General features: G+C 38.0%; 1 pseudogene; it reads left to right on the top strand.

Annotated features, from left to right (window-relative positions):
* The window catches only part of LOC128016396 (ankyrin-2-like), a 63,653-nt pseudogene that overhangs the window by 21,426 nt on the left and 23,040 nt on the right, over positions 1-19,187 (top strand).

The following is a 19,187-nucleotide window of genomic DNA, read 5'->3' as shown; positions in this document are numbered from 1 at the left end:
TTTAATAAAGAAAAATCTTTAATTTATACAGTCAAATATGCAATGCTGTTTTACATATGATTTCTTTATTCAATTTATGTACATAAAAACTAATGCTAGACCTGCTATATGCTAAATCACTGTTTATTTTTTGTTTCCTTACTGTTTTGTATTTATTTGTGCTGTTGCTTATAGTTGGATATAATTATATATATATATATATATATATATATATATATATATATATATATATATATATATATATATACATAAATAAAGTATGGTTTATCCATAAACATAGCACATACCGAACTATACAGAAACCGTGACTCTAAAACTATTAAACAAACCGAACCGTGAAAAAGTTGAACCGTGCCACCACTAGTTATTATTGTAAATAAAATGTGACTGGTTTATGTGATACCACATCAAAGGGAGGAGAAAGTTATTATCAGAAAGAAAGAAATTAATCAGCTGGTTCCAATAATTTTGAGCATTCCCAAGAAACTACATATGAAAAGTTTTTGTATAAAGCCTTATTGAGTTTGCTGTGATTTTTACAAAATAGAAAAAGTTGTTGTTAATAAACAGACTACCATGAATACTTAGCCTACATTAATTGATACAAAAATTGGAATTATTGTTTGGAATTAGAATTCTACATAGTTTTTCACAGCAGCTGTGTTAGATAAAAATTAAAACTTTCATATATTTTAGATTCATTGCACACCAACTGAAATATTTCAGGTCTTTTATTGTTTTAATACTGATGATTTTGGCATACAGCTAACCCAAAATTCCTATCTCAGAAAATTAGCATATCATGAAAAGGTTCTCTAAACAAGATATTAACCTAATCATCTGAATCAACTAATTAACTCTAAACACCTGCAAAAGATTCCTGAGGCTTTTAAAAACTCCCAGCCTGGTTCATTACTCAAAACCGCAATCGTGGGTAAGAATGCCGACCTGACTGCTGTCCAGAAGGCCATCATTGACACCCTCAAGCAAGAGGGAAAGACAAAGAAATAAATTTCTGAACTAATAGGCTGTTCCCAGAGTGCTGTATCAAGGCACCTCAGTGGGAAGTCTGTGGTAAGGAAAAAGTGTGGCAAAATACGCTGCACAACAAGAAGAGTTGACCGGACCCTGAGGAAGATTGTGGAGAAGGACCGATTCCAGACCTTGGGGGACCTGCGGAAGCAGTGGACTGATTCTGGAGTAGAAACATCCAGAGCCACAGGATGGGCTACAGGTGCCGCATTCCCCAGGTCAAGCCACTTTTGAACCAGAAACAGCGGCAGAAACGGCTGGGCTACAGAGAAGCAGCACTGGACTTTGGGACAAATTTTGCATGTCATTCGGAAATCAAGGTGCCAGAGTCTGGAGGAAGACTGGGGAGAAGGAAATGCCAAAATGCCTGAAGTCCAGTGTCAAGTACCCACAGTCAGTGATGGTCTGGGGTGCCATGTCAGCTGCTGGTGTTGGTCCACTGTGTTTTATCAAGGGCAGGGTCAATGCAGCTAGCTATCAGGAGATTTTGGAGCACTTCATGCTTCCATCTGCTGAAAAGCTTTATGGAGATAAAGATTTCGTTTTTCAGCATGACCTGGCACCTGCTCACAGTGCCAAAACCACTGGTAAATGGTTTACTGACCATGGTATTACTGTGCTCAATTGGCCTGCCAACTCTCCTGACCTGAACCCCATAGAGAATCTGTGGGATATTGTGAAGAGAACATTGAGAGACGCGAGACCCAACACTCTGGATGAGCTTAAGGCCGCTATCGAAGCATCCTGGGCCTCCATAACACCTCAGCAGTGCCACAGGCTGATTGCCTCCATGCCACACCGCATTAAAGCAGTCATTTCTGCAAAAGGATTCCCGACCAAGTATTGAGTGCATAACTGAACATAATTATTTGAAGGTTGACTTTTTTTGTATTAAAAACATTTTTCTTTTATTGGTCGGATGAAATATGCTAATTTTTTTGAGATAGGAATTTTGGGTTTTCATGAGCTGTATGCCAAAATCATCAGTATTAAAACAATAAAAGACCTGAAATATTTCAGTTGGTGTGCAATGAATCTAAAATATATGAAAGTTTAATTTTTATCATTACATTATGGAAAATAATGAACTTTATCACAATATACTATTTTTTGAGAAGGACCTGTACAGGTGCTGGTCATATAATTAGGATATCATCAAAAAGTTGATTTATGTCTCTTAATTCCATTCAAAAGTGAAACTTCTATATTATATGTATTCATTACACACAGACTGTTATATTTCAAATGTTTATTTCTTTTTGATGTTTATAACTGACAACTTAGGAAAATCCCAAATTCAGTAACTCAGAAAATTTTAATATTGTGAAAAGGTTCAATATTGAAGACACCTGGTGGCACACTCTACTCAGTTAATTAACTCAAAACCTGCAAAAACACCTGCAAAGCCTTTAAATGGTCTAGTCTAGTTCTATAGGATACACAATAATGGGGAAGACTGCTGAATTGACAGTTGTCCAAAAGATGACCATTGACACCTTGCAGAAGGAGGGCAAGACACAAAATGTCATTGAAAAAGAAGTTGGCTGTTCACAGAGCTCTGTGTCCAAGCACATTAATAGAGAGGCGAAGGGAAGGAAAATATGTGGTAGAAAAAAGTGTACAAACAATAAGGATAACCACACCCTGGAGAGGATTATGAAACAAAACCCATTCAAAAATGTGGGGGAGATTCACAAATAGTGGACTGCAGCTGGAGTCAGTGCTTCAAGAACCACTACACTAAGACGTGTGCAAGACATGGGTTTCAGCTGTCGGATTCCATGTGTAAAGCCCCTCTTGAACAACAGACAGCATCAGAAGCATCTCGCTTCAAAAAGCACTGGACTGCTGCTGAGTGGTCCAAAGTTATGTGCTCTGATGAAAGTAAATTTTGCATTTCCTTTTGATATCAGGATCCCAGAGTCTGGAGGAAGAAAAGAGAGGCACACAATCCACGTTGCTTGAGGTCCAGTGTAAAGTTTCCACAGTCAGTGATGGTTTGCGGTGCCATGTCATCAGTTGGTGTTGGTCCACTGTGTTTTCTGAGGTCCAAAGTCAAAACAGCCATATACCAGGAAGTTTTAGAGCACTTCATGCTTCCTGCTGCTGACCAACTTTATGGAGATGCAGATTTCATTTTCCAACAGGACTTGGCCCCAGCACACAGTTCCAAAGCTTCCAGTACCTGGTTTAAGGAACATGGTATACCTGTTCTTAATTGGCCACCAAACTCGCCTGACCTTAACCCCATAGAAAATGTATAGGGTATTGGGAAGAGGAAGATGAGATATGCCAGACCCAACAATACAGAAGAGCTGAAGGCCACTATCAGACACCTGAGCAGTGCCATAGACTGATCGACTCCATGCCACACCGCATTGCTGCAGTAATTCAGGCAAAAGGAGCCCCAACTAAGTATTGAGTGCTGTACATGCTCATACTTTTCATTTTTATACTTTTTAGTTAGCCAAGAATACTTTCTTTGTATTGGTCTTAAGTTCTTTTCTAATTTTCTGAGATACTGAATTTGGGATTTTCCTTAGTTGTCAGTTATAATCATCAAAATTAAAAGAAATAAACATTTGAAATATATCAGTCTATGTGTAATGAATTAATATAATATACAAGTTTCATTTTCTGAATGAAATTAATGAAATAAATCAACTTTTTGATGTTATTCTAATTATATGACAAGCACCTGTATGTATGATTGCGGTGTCTGTTGGAGTATGCTGCAAATTACTTTCCCCAAGGAGATAAAAAAACTGACTGCCTCAATCTCCTCAAAGGGTAATGTAAACACGTGCTCTCACTTGAGAAATTTTCATACAAAGAGCCCCTATATATCTAACTTCTTCTGTTATTCTAACTTCTTCATAGTCAGATAAATATTTCATTTTATTCCTCAGAATTAAATATAGTCAAACAACCAGACGAGTAAACACGGTCTTTTGTAGATAGATTCACAATCAAAAATGAAATGATGTAATATATGCATTGCCTCGGCAGTCTCCTCTGAGAAAGATTGCAGCTGCAGCGAGCTCTCACTCAGAGGAGGAAGAAACCGCAGCGATGGCTTCCAAGCTCTAGACCTAGGGAACACAGGTGGTGATAGGAAGAACCTTCTCCAGCCTGTCTGCTAGATCATGTGCGATCCCTGTGATCTTGGTTGCAGCGTGCCTCAGCAGCAGCAGGACCACGATCACAAGATCACACACACAGACACACTCCTCAGAGCGTGCCCGGTGAAAGCAGAGCAATTAACAACAGAAAAAGCACAATCAGCCCCCGAGAGCCGACTGCACGAGCTCCACTCCCCATTAATGGTGCTCATTATAATATCTGGCATAATATGTTTGTGCAACTGATGCTTGTGCAACTTATGCTTGTGAAATCTCCTTGAAGAAAGACAGGCAGAGCGTCTGAGTGCCCTCTGATGCATTCCCAAAGCGTCCTCCGACACAGCTCGAGTTCCTGAAGAGGACCTCATGCTAATACTAAAAAAATTTTTTAACATGGTTTTATGGAACACTACAATTAGCCCAAGTCCATATTAAATGACTGCTTAACTCGCTAATCTTACTTGTCTGTGCAACATATCTCTCTTCTATGGTAAAGCTGATGGTAGTTACTTCAGAAACAGAAAGAATATGCTGTAACTTTTACATTTTTCTTAATTCCTGAATCTATGCGCCAATCTGTATGTTATGTGTGAGCATGTGTGCTCTGGCTGTGTGCAGCAATTTAGCTGCACATTAGTTTTGAGCAGAGATTAACAAATTGTTATTATTATCTGTCAAGCTAACTAATGATGTTTTATGCGCGACTTGGCATAATTTGTGCTTGTGTCGGAGGTGTAGCGGAAAGCTCAAAAGTGAAAGCTCAAAGTGAGTGAAAACCTCAACGCTTTGACTTAAAAAAAAAAAAACTCCTAGCTCCAGGCAAAATCACGCCACTCCACTCCTCACTACTCACATTCTCTGGTTGACAATGACGGAACTTGCGACCAGTGGTGGACGAAGTACACAAATCAAGTACTTGAGTAAAAGTACAGATACGTATAGTAAAATATTACTCCAGTAAAAGTAAAAGTACTCCTTTTTAAATTTTACTCAAGTGAAAGTACAAAAGTACTCATTTTTTTATGTACTTAAGTAAAAAAGTACTGAAAGATAGGTGTTTGCAATTTTATATAGGCTACTAATTTAATTTTATATTAGAACATATTTTTTTATAATCCTACTGCTCAAAATACCTGGGATTTTTTTCCCAAATAACCACTATATGGAGTCAAGATATATTTTTATTGTTGATATGGACTACGTTGATGAGAGTGATGTTAACTGTGAAGCTTACACTGTGATGTACCTGAGAGAAAACAGAGATGACCATCTGATTTTCACCAGCAAGAAGAAAATATTTTAAAGTTTGTTGTTTTACAGAACATCACAGTTATATATGACATGATAATAAGGCCTGAAGTTAGGTTAGAACATTTTAAGGAAAATGTAATTATATAATGATCTTTTCCTTCTCAAATCTTGTCTGTGGTGTAAAAACACCCCTGGCCAAACGGGGTGCATCTCTTCCCCTCTTTGATAATTACTGTAGTTAACATGTTCTGAACATCACATCCTTACTTTTGTCCCTAGATGTACAGTGGGGCTCGAAAGTTTGGGCACCCCTTGCAGAATCTGTGAAAATATGAGTAATTTTCAAAAAATAAGAGAGATCATACTCAATGCATGTTATATTTTATTTAGTACTGTCCTGAGTAAGATATTGTACATAAAAGATATTAACATTTAGTCCACAAGACAAAAAAATTGCTGAAATTATTAAAATAACCCCCTCAAAAGTTTGTGAACCCTTGGTTCTTAGTACTGTGTGTGGTCACCTGATGGTCCTCGACTGTCTTTCTGTTTTGTGATGGTTGTGCATGAGTCCCTTGTTTGTTCTGAACAGTTAAACTGAGCAGCGTTCTTCAGAAAAATCTTTAAGGTCCTGCAGATTCTTCAGTTTTCCAGCATCTTTGCATATTTGAACCCTTTCAAGCAGTGACTTTATGATTTTGAGATACATCTTATCACAGGACATTTGAGGGACTCAAACACAACTATTAAAAAAGATTCAAACATTCACTGATGCTCCAGAAGGAAACAAGATGCATTAAGATTTGGGGGTGAAAACTATTTTGACCTAAATATGATTTTCAGTTACAATAATTAATCCTAAATTTCGACATTAATAACTTACTTTAGCAACATCAGACGCACGCGCGCTCACAAGATCTGCCGGTTCTTAGTTCTGGAGACTCGCACTAAATGGTTCATTTGAATCAGTGAGTGATCGACTCCAGAACAGCTGCAATCGGATCATTCTAATTCATAAACGAATCGTTTGGTGCGATTTGCGATCCGATTTAAAGGATAATTTTGAAAAGACTCAGTTCATTCATGATGAATCAGACACCGCTTCTGCGTGTCGGAACACGTGATATATTATAGGGAGTAACGATATGTTTTACGAAATGTAGTGAAGTTAAAAGTATGATTTTATGCTTTGGAATGTAGTGAAGTAAAAGTAAAAGTTACTCAAAATAAAACTACTCCAGTAAAGTACAGATACTTGAAAAATGTACTTAAGTACAGTAATGAAGTAAAGCTACTCCGTTACTGTCCACCACTACTTTCGACCATAGTTGGCTAACGTTGCTCTTGGTAAACGCATCCCTGGTTGACCAAACTCCAGAGGGGTTCTGACCAGTTTAGTTAAGTGTGTAAATATGTAACTTTGTTCTCCTACCCTCACATTATTCAACGTTATCTTCTCAGTCACATGGGCCTAATTGTCCCACTCTTGAAGTGTATAATTTAGTAATGTTTTCCATAATAAGAATGTGATAAGTTTTTTACCCAAAATTGATTAACATTAACATTTAGGAAATTATGTAACAATCACACACACACACGTTTAAATGGGTTTTTAACAGAGGTTCAACATTCTAGGTATTACAAGGAAAACCAATCTATGTAGTCTGTTTGTTTGGAAACCTGGTTCCTCTAACAAAAAGTGGCCAGCATCATATCTTCAGCTTCTATGCCTTTAAAGAGAATGGACTGGCTCTTCTTATCAAAGTAATTCAACTAGGAGGCATTTACATATCTGAAGAATTAGAATTGGATCCAAACAATTGTTTAACTGCACACTTGGTGAATCACTTGTAGATACGAAACAACTCTCAAGAGCCTTGTGGACGTTTGTCCTTCACAAAAGAGCCAAGATCTTACAGGACTTTGACTCATAATGCAATATGCAATTTAAACATCACCCTGCCAGCTTACTCAAAGGTAAGTTCAGGCCATATGCTGTTAATGCAAAATGCATTGTCCAGTGAAATTTCATCATCATCATTTTTTATTTATTTTTTGTCAGCTTTTATGGCAGGTTTGCATGCATTATGATCATTTTGTTGCAGTTATATGAGTGTTTCAGACCATAATATCTACATAGTTTTATATAAACTTTAATGTGTGAGTAACTTTATCAGACATAGTTGAAGCACCACAAAATTTAAATGGTCTATTACACAATTCATTACTGTGGTTATTTAGAAGGCCTAGTCATTGGAGCCACCTTTTCCATTTATTTCTTAATTTTATTACCTTATTTATTATTATTATTGTTGTTGTTGTTGTTGTTGTATTGTAGTTAATAACTGATAAATGCTTTAATGCATTTCTTTTGCATCTAACCCCTGTCATACCACACCTCACTGCCTGGCTTCAGACATGTTCTGTTGCTGTGATAACTGCTTTGCCTGCTCACTCTGTCCCCTTCTGTCTTTCTTTCTATCTCATCTCTTCCTCTTTTGCTGCTTTTTTCTCCTCAAAGGATTCAGATTCAGATCAAGAACCTGATGAGGAGGTAACTGCAATTTTGCACTTAAATTAACAAAATGTTATTTGATTTCTTCCATTATCTCATTTCAAAACTCCAGACTCCACTAACACTTGTAGTATTGTAGAGAGAATGTTTTGAATGTCATGAATGGCTCCTTAAATGTGTGGGGTACTTTTTAGTAGTCATTCATGCATAAAATACAGATAATTTCATAGGGTTTACACACATTTTACAACTGTATATTGTTTGCTGTACCAGCTGTAATAGAGGTAATGTCAGCATCCAGACAACTAGTGGGGTCAAATAACATGAAAACAGAAAGTAAATGGGTAGTTTTTATCTACAAATATGTATATGTCTGTTACTGCATAGCATGTATACAACTGAATCTATTTTTTTATTTACAGAAAAGCCGAATACTTGAGAAATGTAAGATGTCTAATCTTATCAAAATATGTAGTCTTGCACCAGACACCTTTCCACTTAACTTACTAACTGAGAATGTATCTGTAAAATAACTCACAAAGCATGATATTAACATTCTGTAAAATAATTACAGAACTCTGCGTGAGTTAACTATTGGCTGTTGTACAAAATATTTCTCAATTAATTAATGTAATCTTTTGGTAATGATTCTCACGTCGTTTACATTCCTTTGTATATCACAACATAAATTATTATCAAATTAGTGTCTATATAAATCCTATAAAATGGGTTCCCTTTAAAAATTAAAATGGCATTTTAAACAGCATAAGACTTCAAATGTACACTATGTAAATTTTTTTGTTAAAAATGTAAACTTAATATGAGTGAATGTTTTTGTCTTTGTCTGAATGACTTCGGTATGCCTATAATATGTGTTTATATTGGAGACTATTTTAAACCGAGCAGAATGCCAACCACTGTAGAGTAGCCCAGTACTCAAAGTAGTTCTGGATACAATGTTCTTTCACAAGACGAATTATTTTACTTTTTATTAACCGCTAGAGTACTGAAAGTTGCATAGTGTACTTTTAAACATTCTATCAAACATCTTTGTTTAGGTGTTAATTAATTGCATTGCATTATATATATAAATAAATAATATACACAAAACCACCCATTGAGTGACTCTTGTAGCTCAACATTTTACTCTCTTTAGACCAGTGGTTTTAAATGAATGGTTCACCCAGCAATGAACATTTCCTAAAAATGTTCTCATCCTCATGCTACGTCATCCAATTTATCATTATATCACTTGCTCATCAATGGATTCTTTGCAAAATAATCCAAATGTAATCCACACAACTCAAGTTCATCAATAATGTCTTGTAAAGTAAAAAGTTGCATGCCTGTAAGAATTGCTTCTGGTCAAAATATGAGTCCATAATCCATAATAACACTTCCTACACTTCCTATGCAGATATTCACTTCACAAGACATTAATTAATAATAATTTATGCATTTAGCAGACGCTTTTATCCAAAGCGACTTAACAGATCATTCAGGATTTTTTTTTTTTTTTTACCTAACGTGTTCCCTGGGAATCAAACCCACAACCTTATGCTGCTAATGCACTGCTCTACAAGTTGAGCCACAGGAACACTTACCATATTTTCTGGACTATAAGTCATACTTTTTTTCATAGTTTGGCTGGTCCTGCGACATATAGTCAGGTGCAACTTATTTATCCAAATTAATTTGACATGAACCAAGAGAAATGAACCAAGAGAAAAGATTATCGTCTACAGCCACGAGAGGGCGCTCTATGCTGCTCAGTGCTCCTGTAGTCTACCCTTGGAAACATAGAGCGCCCTCTCGTGGCTGTAGATGGTAATGTTTTCTCTTGGTTCTTGGTTCTAAATAAATGTGACTTATAGTCCAGTGCGATTTACATATGTTTTTTTCCTCGTCATGACATATTTTTGGAATGATGCGACTTATGTGCGACTTATAATTTGAATAATACAGTATTATTCATTTAATAATGTATTCATTGATTAGCACATTAATTGTTGAACTGGACTTGTGTGGAATCTTTTTCTATTTTTGGTGAACCAATGTTTTAAATCCTGGTTCTGCGGACTTATTGATCTTGTTATGATCTTCTCTCATAACAAGCTCATGATCTGAATCTAGTGTGTTGAATAAGTAAAAAATGTGCAGAGCTGTGGTTCCCCAGAACCAGAATTTAAAACCATTTCTTTAGGTGTTTCAGTGAGTCTGTTTTAGGAGATTTAAATGAGTATTGCTTTTTTTCCATATTATTTTATTCTGATCAATTCATGAACCATTATAGAGGGAGATATTTTTGAGTAATCAATTTGTGCACAATATGAATTTCATTCATCCTGTGGTGATGTTTATGCTTTCAACAGTTTTAGAGAGCTTTTCCCTTCATTACTCAATAACAACCTGCAAAGCAAATTATGATTTTTATCCAAATCTGTATGAGTCACCCTCCTTAGTAGCTTTTTTAGTGCATATATATATATATATATATATATATATATATATATATATATATATATATATATATATATATATATAAGCCAGCCTAGCAAGAGTATTCCCTCAATGTACTGTAGGAATGTACATAACAGATAAATATATAAAGATATAAATGTGTTTATCTAGTCCTAATTTATTTATTGTAGATATGTGTCTTTATCTGTTGGATGTTAACATTGTATAGTTTGCTTACTATTGCTATAGAGAGTATCAAATCACCACAACATATAATTTGACCTATAAGTATAATACATACATTAGGTTATTGTTCAGATGTAAGTAAAATCATCTATTACTACATGAAACTTAGTACACAGTAACTTGTTAGTTTACGAAATGACAGCTTTTATAACAGTATTTTGAATGCTGTCTTGTGTGCATGTGTTTGTGTGTGCATAAGCAGAATGTTTTTTAATCATAACTAAAAGTGAAATTATTATTATTATTATTTAAAAAAAAATGTTTTAATGAGTTTAGTTGTATTAAGTTCTGTCTTGAATTCTCTCTTTCTCTCTCTCTTTCTTCTGTAGACATGAGTTATACATGATCAATGTTTACTGTGTGCCACTGTTTTTCAGTACATGTCTCAGTTTTTGGGTTGGCTTGTTGAACTAAATGTGAACAAGTAAATTTCCTGCTTATTCTTCTGTTGTCTTTACAAATTGATTAGAATTTGCTTTGCAGTTGTTATTGTCCCACAAGTCCATTAGACTCTCCACTAATTATCCCAGAGTCCTCTTTGCTTTTTGTCATCTTGATGCCTTCTGGCCATTAAAACTCTGAATTTATCCCTTATCTCCTTTTCCAATCTCTGTCCCTTTATTTTTTGCTTAATTTGCTCCTTAAATGTCATCCAAATTGAAGATGATGAAGACACTGAAAAAACTGAAACATCATTCCTGAAAACACAATTGATCCGAGACTCTCCTGCTCTTGCAAGTCCAGATTTACTCTCTGAAGTGTCGGACATGAAACAAGATCTTATCGAAATGACTGCTATTCTGACCACTGATTCCTCAGTGAAAACAGGTCTCATGCAAGGGGATTATTTAGATAAGAGGGTGGAGGAGGTGTCAGTAGAGCCTTTTGAGATAATGGAAAAAGTCAAAGAGGATTTGGAGAAAGTTAGTGAAATTCTGAGAAGTGGAACATATGACACGGAAGATCGTCCATACAGGAAGAATGAGGAGTGGGTTCTCCTTACAGAAAGTGAAATTGAAGAGGCAAAAATTATGGCTGCCTTTGAATCTCAGGAATCACTTCTCAAAGAAGTTCGAGTCAACAGAGGATCACAGAGAACAAAGGGTTCTAGGGACAGGCCTGGCATAGAGACTGTTCCAAGTGCTGAAGTTAAGGAATGCTTATTGGATGCACCTGAAATATCTAGGCCTACATCCCAAGAGCCTCCATTACAGCAAAGGTTCACTGAGGTTGTTCTGCGCCGAGGTGGTCGGAAAATAGTCCCTACAATGGGAAAAGACACTAAGGCCCATACAACAGAAGTAAAAAAGCCCATTAGAAGAAAAGGGCCTCAAGGGCACACAGATGAAAGCCAGTCATTTAGAACAAAAGAAAGCATTGCAAGTAAAAGTGCCGGGAAGTCTTCTTCAGTTGTAAAAGATCAGAAAACATCAGGCATGAAAAAACAGACTTCCTCCCCCCAGAAACAGTCTCCTACTAGGTCACCAAGCTCGGAGCTTGGGAGACTAAAAGAAACCTTGTCTGTGAGAGAACTAACAAGAGCATTTCCTCACAAAGTCACAAAGTCTTCCCCAAGCACCCTCACACGAAGAAGTGTCTCTTGATGTTTTAAAGTCTGAAGATCACCATGAAGAAAAAGAAGTCAAAATTAGTCCTCACATAAAATACTCAGAAGACACTGAAGAAGATATGAGTCAAAAGAGTCATCAGCAGCCACAGGAAAAGAGTGGTGAGGCTTTGGTTTCTGGAATAGTGTCAGCAGGTCCTTTTAATCACTCAAACATGACAACAATAATTTCTCAAAATTTGTCAGAACAGTGCAGAGATCTACTGCCTGAAAATGAAACAGAGAACAGTGCATTTGATGACAGATTTGACAGAGTTAGCCATGAAGCATTGGTTGACTCCCCCAATGCCAGCCTAACTGACTTGGAAGGTCCATTAAGTTCTGAGGAAAAATGCAAACAGGAGGACATGGGTGCAACTCCAGAAACAAGCCCTGGTAGCCTCTCATTATCACCGAAAAAAACAACTCAGCCTTTACTTGTAAAGACCTCAAAACCAGTAGCAGTCACCCCTAAAGCCAAGACAAGTAAAGTATCTGTTTCTTTTTCTACTGAGATGAAGACAACTAATGATCAGGCATCTGATGTTACAGTTCATCATCCATTGTCGAGCAAGGCAGTGGATGAACCAATAAAAAGTGAGTCTATGTCTATTTTTCATGGAAATATGGGGTGAACTTTGAAGGTGAAAAAACTTTTGTTGATAAGGACATTGTTTCTGTATCATCCAAGCCATCTAAATCTCGAAAGCTGACAAATAAAACATCTGAAACACTAGAGTGTTTTTTGAGTGATGAGAAATCATTTGATGGTCAACCAATACCAACCTCTGCTGACTCTCTGACCTCAAGAGTAGCTACACAGGACCATGGTGGTTTAGTACTACCTCTTAGACACCAAGATTCAGAGAACCTTAGTCCAGTAGCTGATGACTCTTTTACTATTAGCCACAATGACTCTTTAGAGGGTAGTCCCTTGATGGAGGACAACTCTTCCCATAAAACCCCAGACTCTATTGAGCCTAGTCCCACAAAAGAATCCCCATGTCGTGACTCTTTAGAAAGAGCCCCATAGAGATTAAAACCAGCCTGGCTTTTCCACCTACAGTAGAACAACCCAGTGTGATCACAGGGCCTCTGACAACCTCCAACCCCCCTGAAATCCCACCAGACAGTTGTGACGATGACAGTTGTGAGCAGACGTCCCTGATGACAAGTTCGGTTAAGAGTCCTTTCTCACCTGACACACCAAGTTCTGTAGAGGTAAGTTATGAGGTCAATCCCAAAACCCCAGACCCCATGATCCTGATAGTTCCCTTTAAACCATCAGTAATTCCAGAGGAGACAGTAGAAGATGATGAGTTGAAGTGTGGCCTGACACAAAGGAAAATTTCTCCAGAGGAAGAGATGTTTAAAATGGCTGCCAAAATAAAAACATTTGATGAAATGGAACAAGATGCAAAAGACAAAAAGGACAATAGAAAAGATGAGTGAAAAAAGAGTGAAAAAAAAGTGAATTCTCTCAGACCTTGTTAGCATATGATGCAGGAAATCACAGCTTCAAACTATTTGGGCTTGCATCCAAACATGAAACATCCTCTGTGAATGATGTCGGGTTTAGTGAACTCAAATAAGCCTCAGACATAGCACGGTCTGTTGAACTGATCAGTACAACCTCCCTCTCCTTTTCCAGCAGGTATTCATAAGAGCCCCCAAACACCTGAGAAGATTCAACTAATCATCGCCCACAGTGCAACATCTTCAGCTGAATCAGCAGTGAGGATACCTCAGTCTGTCTCAGAAAAGCACACCATAAAACCACAACTTCAAGAATCTCATAGTGAGAAATTAAAAAACAAACGTTATGTTGATTCAGAGCTAGTACAGCTGAACAAAACTGCATCTAACAGCAAACATCTGGTTGCAAATATAACTGATGAGCAAAAAGAGCAAAACTTAAAAAGATCAAAAGGAATTCAAGAAATGTATAGTCATGAACAACAGAAAGAGGCAGCTAATTGCCAAAATGTTGACTGCAAATCATATAGTCAGGAAGAGTCTAATGTAACGGATGAGATTAAAGGGGAATGCATGAGGCATGCAGGGACATCTTATTTTGATATTTGTAGTGGCAGCTTTGATACAGATTCTATTCTAATTATTATTGGGCAAACAAATGAAACGTTTAAACCAGAAATATGTATTTATGATGACACAGAGGAAGATGATGCTGAGGACGAACTTCCTAAGACTGAATCTAGAGGAGTGACAGCAAAAGCAGAGACAGAGACCTGGAATTCAATGCAAGAAGAAGATGATGCATTTGCAGCACGATTCAAAGAAGAAGAGCAAAAGATCTTGGGTCTGGGTGTAGATCAGCATTCCCAAGGGGCTACTCCAGACACAACACCAGCACTGACACCCACTGAGGAGGGTACACCAACAAGTGAACAAAATCCTTTTCTTTTTCAAGAAGGAAAACTTTTTGAGATGACAAGAAGTGGTGCGATAGACATGACAAAAAGGAGTTATGAGGAGAAAGGTTTTGCATTTTACCAAATAGATCAACCCATTATAGAAGTCATAGCTGAAGAAGGAGGTAATGAAGCTGTTAGAACATCCGGTGATGCTGAGAATGAGATTGGTTGTGACCCCTCTTTGCAAATAAAAGCAGAGGAGGATGAAGACCTCCTTAAAGAGGCTGCAGATTTATCTGTGCATGCTACTGCTAGTGATAACCTGGCTACAGCTACAAAGTCAGATTTTTCAGATTCTAAAACCCCCACCAAAATTTCTGCTTTAACCAAAACCCCAGAGAAGGATGAAACAATGTTAGAGATTAAATCGGACAAAGTTATGAGTGAGAAACATTTTGTATCAGGTCCTGGTTCCTCTGACATTGACATAGCCAATGTCCAGACAGCAGTGTCTAAAGTTACTATATCAGTTTGTTCCCAACAAGACCAAGAGTACTCAGATTCCTCCCCAGATGATCAACACTCAGTAATAGAACAAACCCAATCCCCTGAAAAAACTGAATCCCACAGTAAACTTGTCTTTAACCGTTACAATGCAGCATCTCTGTCATCTATGCGTAGAAAAGATATGTCCACCTCCAAAGAGGAAGAGAAACCAAAACCCCGAATTCCTGTTAAGGCCAGATCCCTAAGGTCTGAATGTGTAGAACTTGCCAAGGACAAGAAGTCAAAGTTGCCCATGAAACCTCGATCAAGGAGAAAATCTGAGAAAGACACAGGTCCATCCATAGCCTCCAATTTAACAAAGTCTCCTAAAGCCAAGAGCTTCTGTGAAAGTAATTCCACCAAAAAAACAGCCAAAAAGGACCAGAATCATCCAACAAGCACTGACCTATCAAGCACAACTAAGAAACTTCCTTCAATATTACCAATTAGGGGAAAGCCTGCTCAACCGGTTCAAACTTCCACACCAACAAAACAAAAAAAGGTCCAACAAACTGACACAAACAAACCGTCCATTCTATTTTTTAAAGATGTTAGTCAAAAGGCAGATCATAAGGTAGTGGATAGATTAGCTCAGGCAGAGAAAGACAAACAGGAGGCTGTTGCCTTATCTGACAATGAAAGCAGCAGCATCAATGCCTCAATATTGGAGAGTGAACCTTTTACTTACTTCCAAACGCCTTTCCCTGAGGATTTCTTGGTTATTAGGCCCAGATGGGACAACCCTGTTGAGACACAGATGGAACGAATCCCTGCTGATAGAATCCAAAGTCAAGGTATCCCCTATCTCTTGGGGCCCATTATCTCTTTCTCTTCTGCCTCAGCACCTCAGTGATTAAAGTGTTGCTTCTCTGTCTTGTAACTAACTTCAACTCTTCATGTTGGTGCTTTGATGTTTGGACTATGTTTGTGACTTACTCTTTTCCTTTTATCTTACTTCAGTCTCAACATTAATATAAAACCAAATGCAGTGGGGTGATTTATCTAGTGTTTTTACATATAAAATTATAACAGAATTGGTTAAATTTAAAACATAATTTGTGAGATGTTGATATTTTTTTCTAAAGTCTGCATATCATAGTAGAGTTATTTTCAGTATATATCCATGATTCTGTTGTGTATTTGCTCAGAAATGTTGGCTTAAAAAGTATAGTAAAATTTTCATTTATGTATTTTCTATATGAGAAAGCCAGTGACCTTATATATACCTTGAAATGATAAATTGTAAAAATTGTGTGCTAATGTGGCTCTTGCTGCTTTGCTGGAATTTTAAGTAGATCGACAGGATGAGGCTGACAGGAAAGAGGAATGCCTGTCTATAATAGCAGACCACCTTGGTTTCAGCTGGTCAGGTAAAAAGCTTTTTAAAGTATCAAATAAGCAACTTACATTACGTTTTTTTGTCATTACGTTAATTAATTTACAGTGACTTGTGAGCAGAGAGCTTAGATGTTAACAGAGTAATACAGGAAGTATACATAATTATATGTAAAAGTATAAATACAAGCTTTAAACAGGTGCCTTGGTTTCAAAATGTTTGGGAACCACTGCTCTATACTCATTAATTATACAGTTTAAGAGTGACCCAGCAGCACTGCAAAAGACATTGTGGTTAAAATGATAGAAATGTTTAAGAGGTTGGGATAGTTGTATGTTATGGTTTTATTTGTTTGTAATAAATATCATCACTACTTTTTATTTTTGTAAACTTTGTTTCACATATATACGGTCATAAGGACACTTTTGCGTTGTTGATCTGAATTAAATGCATGATTTAGTTCCGATGTGTTTTTGTTCATTTAGAATTGGCTCGAGAGCTTGAATTCAGTGAGGTACAGATCAATCATTTAAGAAATGAGAATCCAAATTCTCTTCAAGTCCAAAGCCATGCCCTCATAAGGCTATGGAAAGGAAAGGAGGGCAAAAGTACTACAGGTAAGACTACTGATCATGGGTTTTCATTTAGTTTGTATCTAAATTTGCATTGCTCTTTTCACCAGATAGCAAACATTATTAAAGGTGCCATAGAATCCAAAAATAAAGTGTTTGAGCACAGTTGTGTGACCACAGTGTGTGAAAACAACCAGCCTATAATGGTAAAAATCCACCCATTAATTGTTTTATAATCCCAATAAATCATAAACATGAGCAGTTCCAGATTTGCCACTACTATGACATCATACTCGGGAAAGTCCCATCCATTTGTGATGCAGTCTGCCCTATTAGCTTATACACAGCCTTGAGTGAAAAGCAGGTACCCAACTATGAGTCTATGAGAACACATCTATGAGTCACGGCGGTGGGGGAACTGGGGTAGATGGGTTAATGCGTGAATAAAACACGGGTTTGATTTTGGATATGTGGAAGGCGGGATGAATCCTCCTGTACGCCGGAGGTAGTTTGAGGCGGACTGTTATCGGCCTAATGATCTTGGTGACAGGAAATGGGCCAATAAATTTGGGAGCTAACTTATTACAAATGGAACGGAGCGGAATGTTGTTAGTAAAAAGCCACACTTTTTGACCCACGATGTAAACAGAAGGCTCCGACCTGTGGCAACTGGCCTTGGCCTTAGTGCGCGCCCTCACCTGGAGCAGAGTCTTGCGGGCTCTGGTCCAGGTGCGGTGGCACCGCTGGACAAACCTATGAGCGGAGGGGGTCGCGACTTCAGATTCCAGACTAGGAAAAGGTGGCTGGTAACCTATGCTACACTGAAATGGAGAGAGGCCCATAGCTGACACTGGTAGCGAGTTATGAGTTTACTCAACCATAGAGAGTTGTTGGCTCCAGGAAAAAAAATTCTTGGAGACTAAACATTGCAACGTTAACTCTAAATCTTGGTTGGCTCGCTCAGACTGACCATTGCTCTGAGGGTGATAACCCGAAGACAGACTAACCGTCATTCCTAACAACTTACAAAACTCTTTCCAAAATTTGGATACAAATTGGGATCCCCTGTCAGAAACCACGTCTACCAGGAGGCCATGTAACCGGAAGACGTGATCGTTAACAGTGACCGCTGTAACCTTGGCTAAAGGTAATTTGGGCAAGGGAATAAAATGTGCCACCTTCGAGAATCGGTCCACTACGGTCAAAACAACCATCATGCCATTAGAGGGCGGGAGGTCGGTAACAAAATCTAGTGTGATGTGGAACCAGGGTCTCAAAGGGACAGACAGCGGGTGAAGAAGCCCATCGGGAGGTCGGTTAGACGACTTACCACTGGCGAAAACTGAGCATGCCAAAACAAAACCATGAACGTCGAGAGCCATCAGTGGCCACCAGATTCATTGCTTTACTAAGCACTTGGTGCGGCTTATCCCTGGATGACAAGCTACATTAGAGCAGTGACCCCACTAAATAACATCGGACCATAACTCCTCCGGCACAAACAACTGATTCAGTGGGCACCCGGGCGGAGGCCTTACCCCTTCTAAGGCCGTCTTGACCTTCGATTCGACCTCCCATACGAGTGATGAGACGACTATACTCTCAGGTAAAATGCACTCAGGAGTCACCGGGCATTCATAAGGATCAAAAAGACGTGACAAAGAATCGGGTTTGACATATTTGGAACCCGGGTGGTACGATCAAAAAGACCGAAAAAAAAGTGCCAACCGAGCCTGCCTGGAATTTAGTCTTTTGGCAGTTCTAATGTATTCTAGGTTCTTATGATCGGTCCAAACGATGAAGGGTACCCCCGTCCCCTCCAACCAATGACGCCACTCCTCTAATGCTAATTTGACGGCCAACAACTCTCTGTTACCAATGTCATAATTACATTCTGCAGGAGATAACCGATAAGAAAAAAAGAACATGCATGGATGTATCATGTTGTCTGAGGCAGAACATTGGGAAAGAACTGCACCTATTCACACCTCTGTTGCATCGACCTCCACCACGAACTGTCGTGTGGGATCAGGGGCTACTAAGATTGGAGCCGAAACGAAGCAGCTCTTGAGGTTGGAAAATACAGGAAAATACTTGGAAAACCCCTGGTGAGTTGGAGAGCTCGA

This window comes from Carassius gibelio, chromosome A7, assembly GCF_023724105.1.
Source record: "Carassius gibelio isolate Cgi1373 ecotype wild population from Czech Republic chromosome A7, carGib1.2-hapl.c, whole genome shotgun sequence".
NCBI classification, from domain to species: domain Eukaryota; kingdom Metazoa; phylum Chordata; class Actinopteri; order Cypriniformes; family Cyprinidae; genus Carassius; species Carassius gibelio.
Note: the sequence above shows the minus strand (reverse complement) of the source record. Positions and strands in the feature narration are given on the sequence as shown.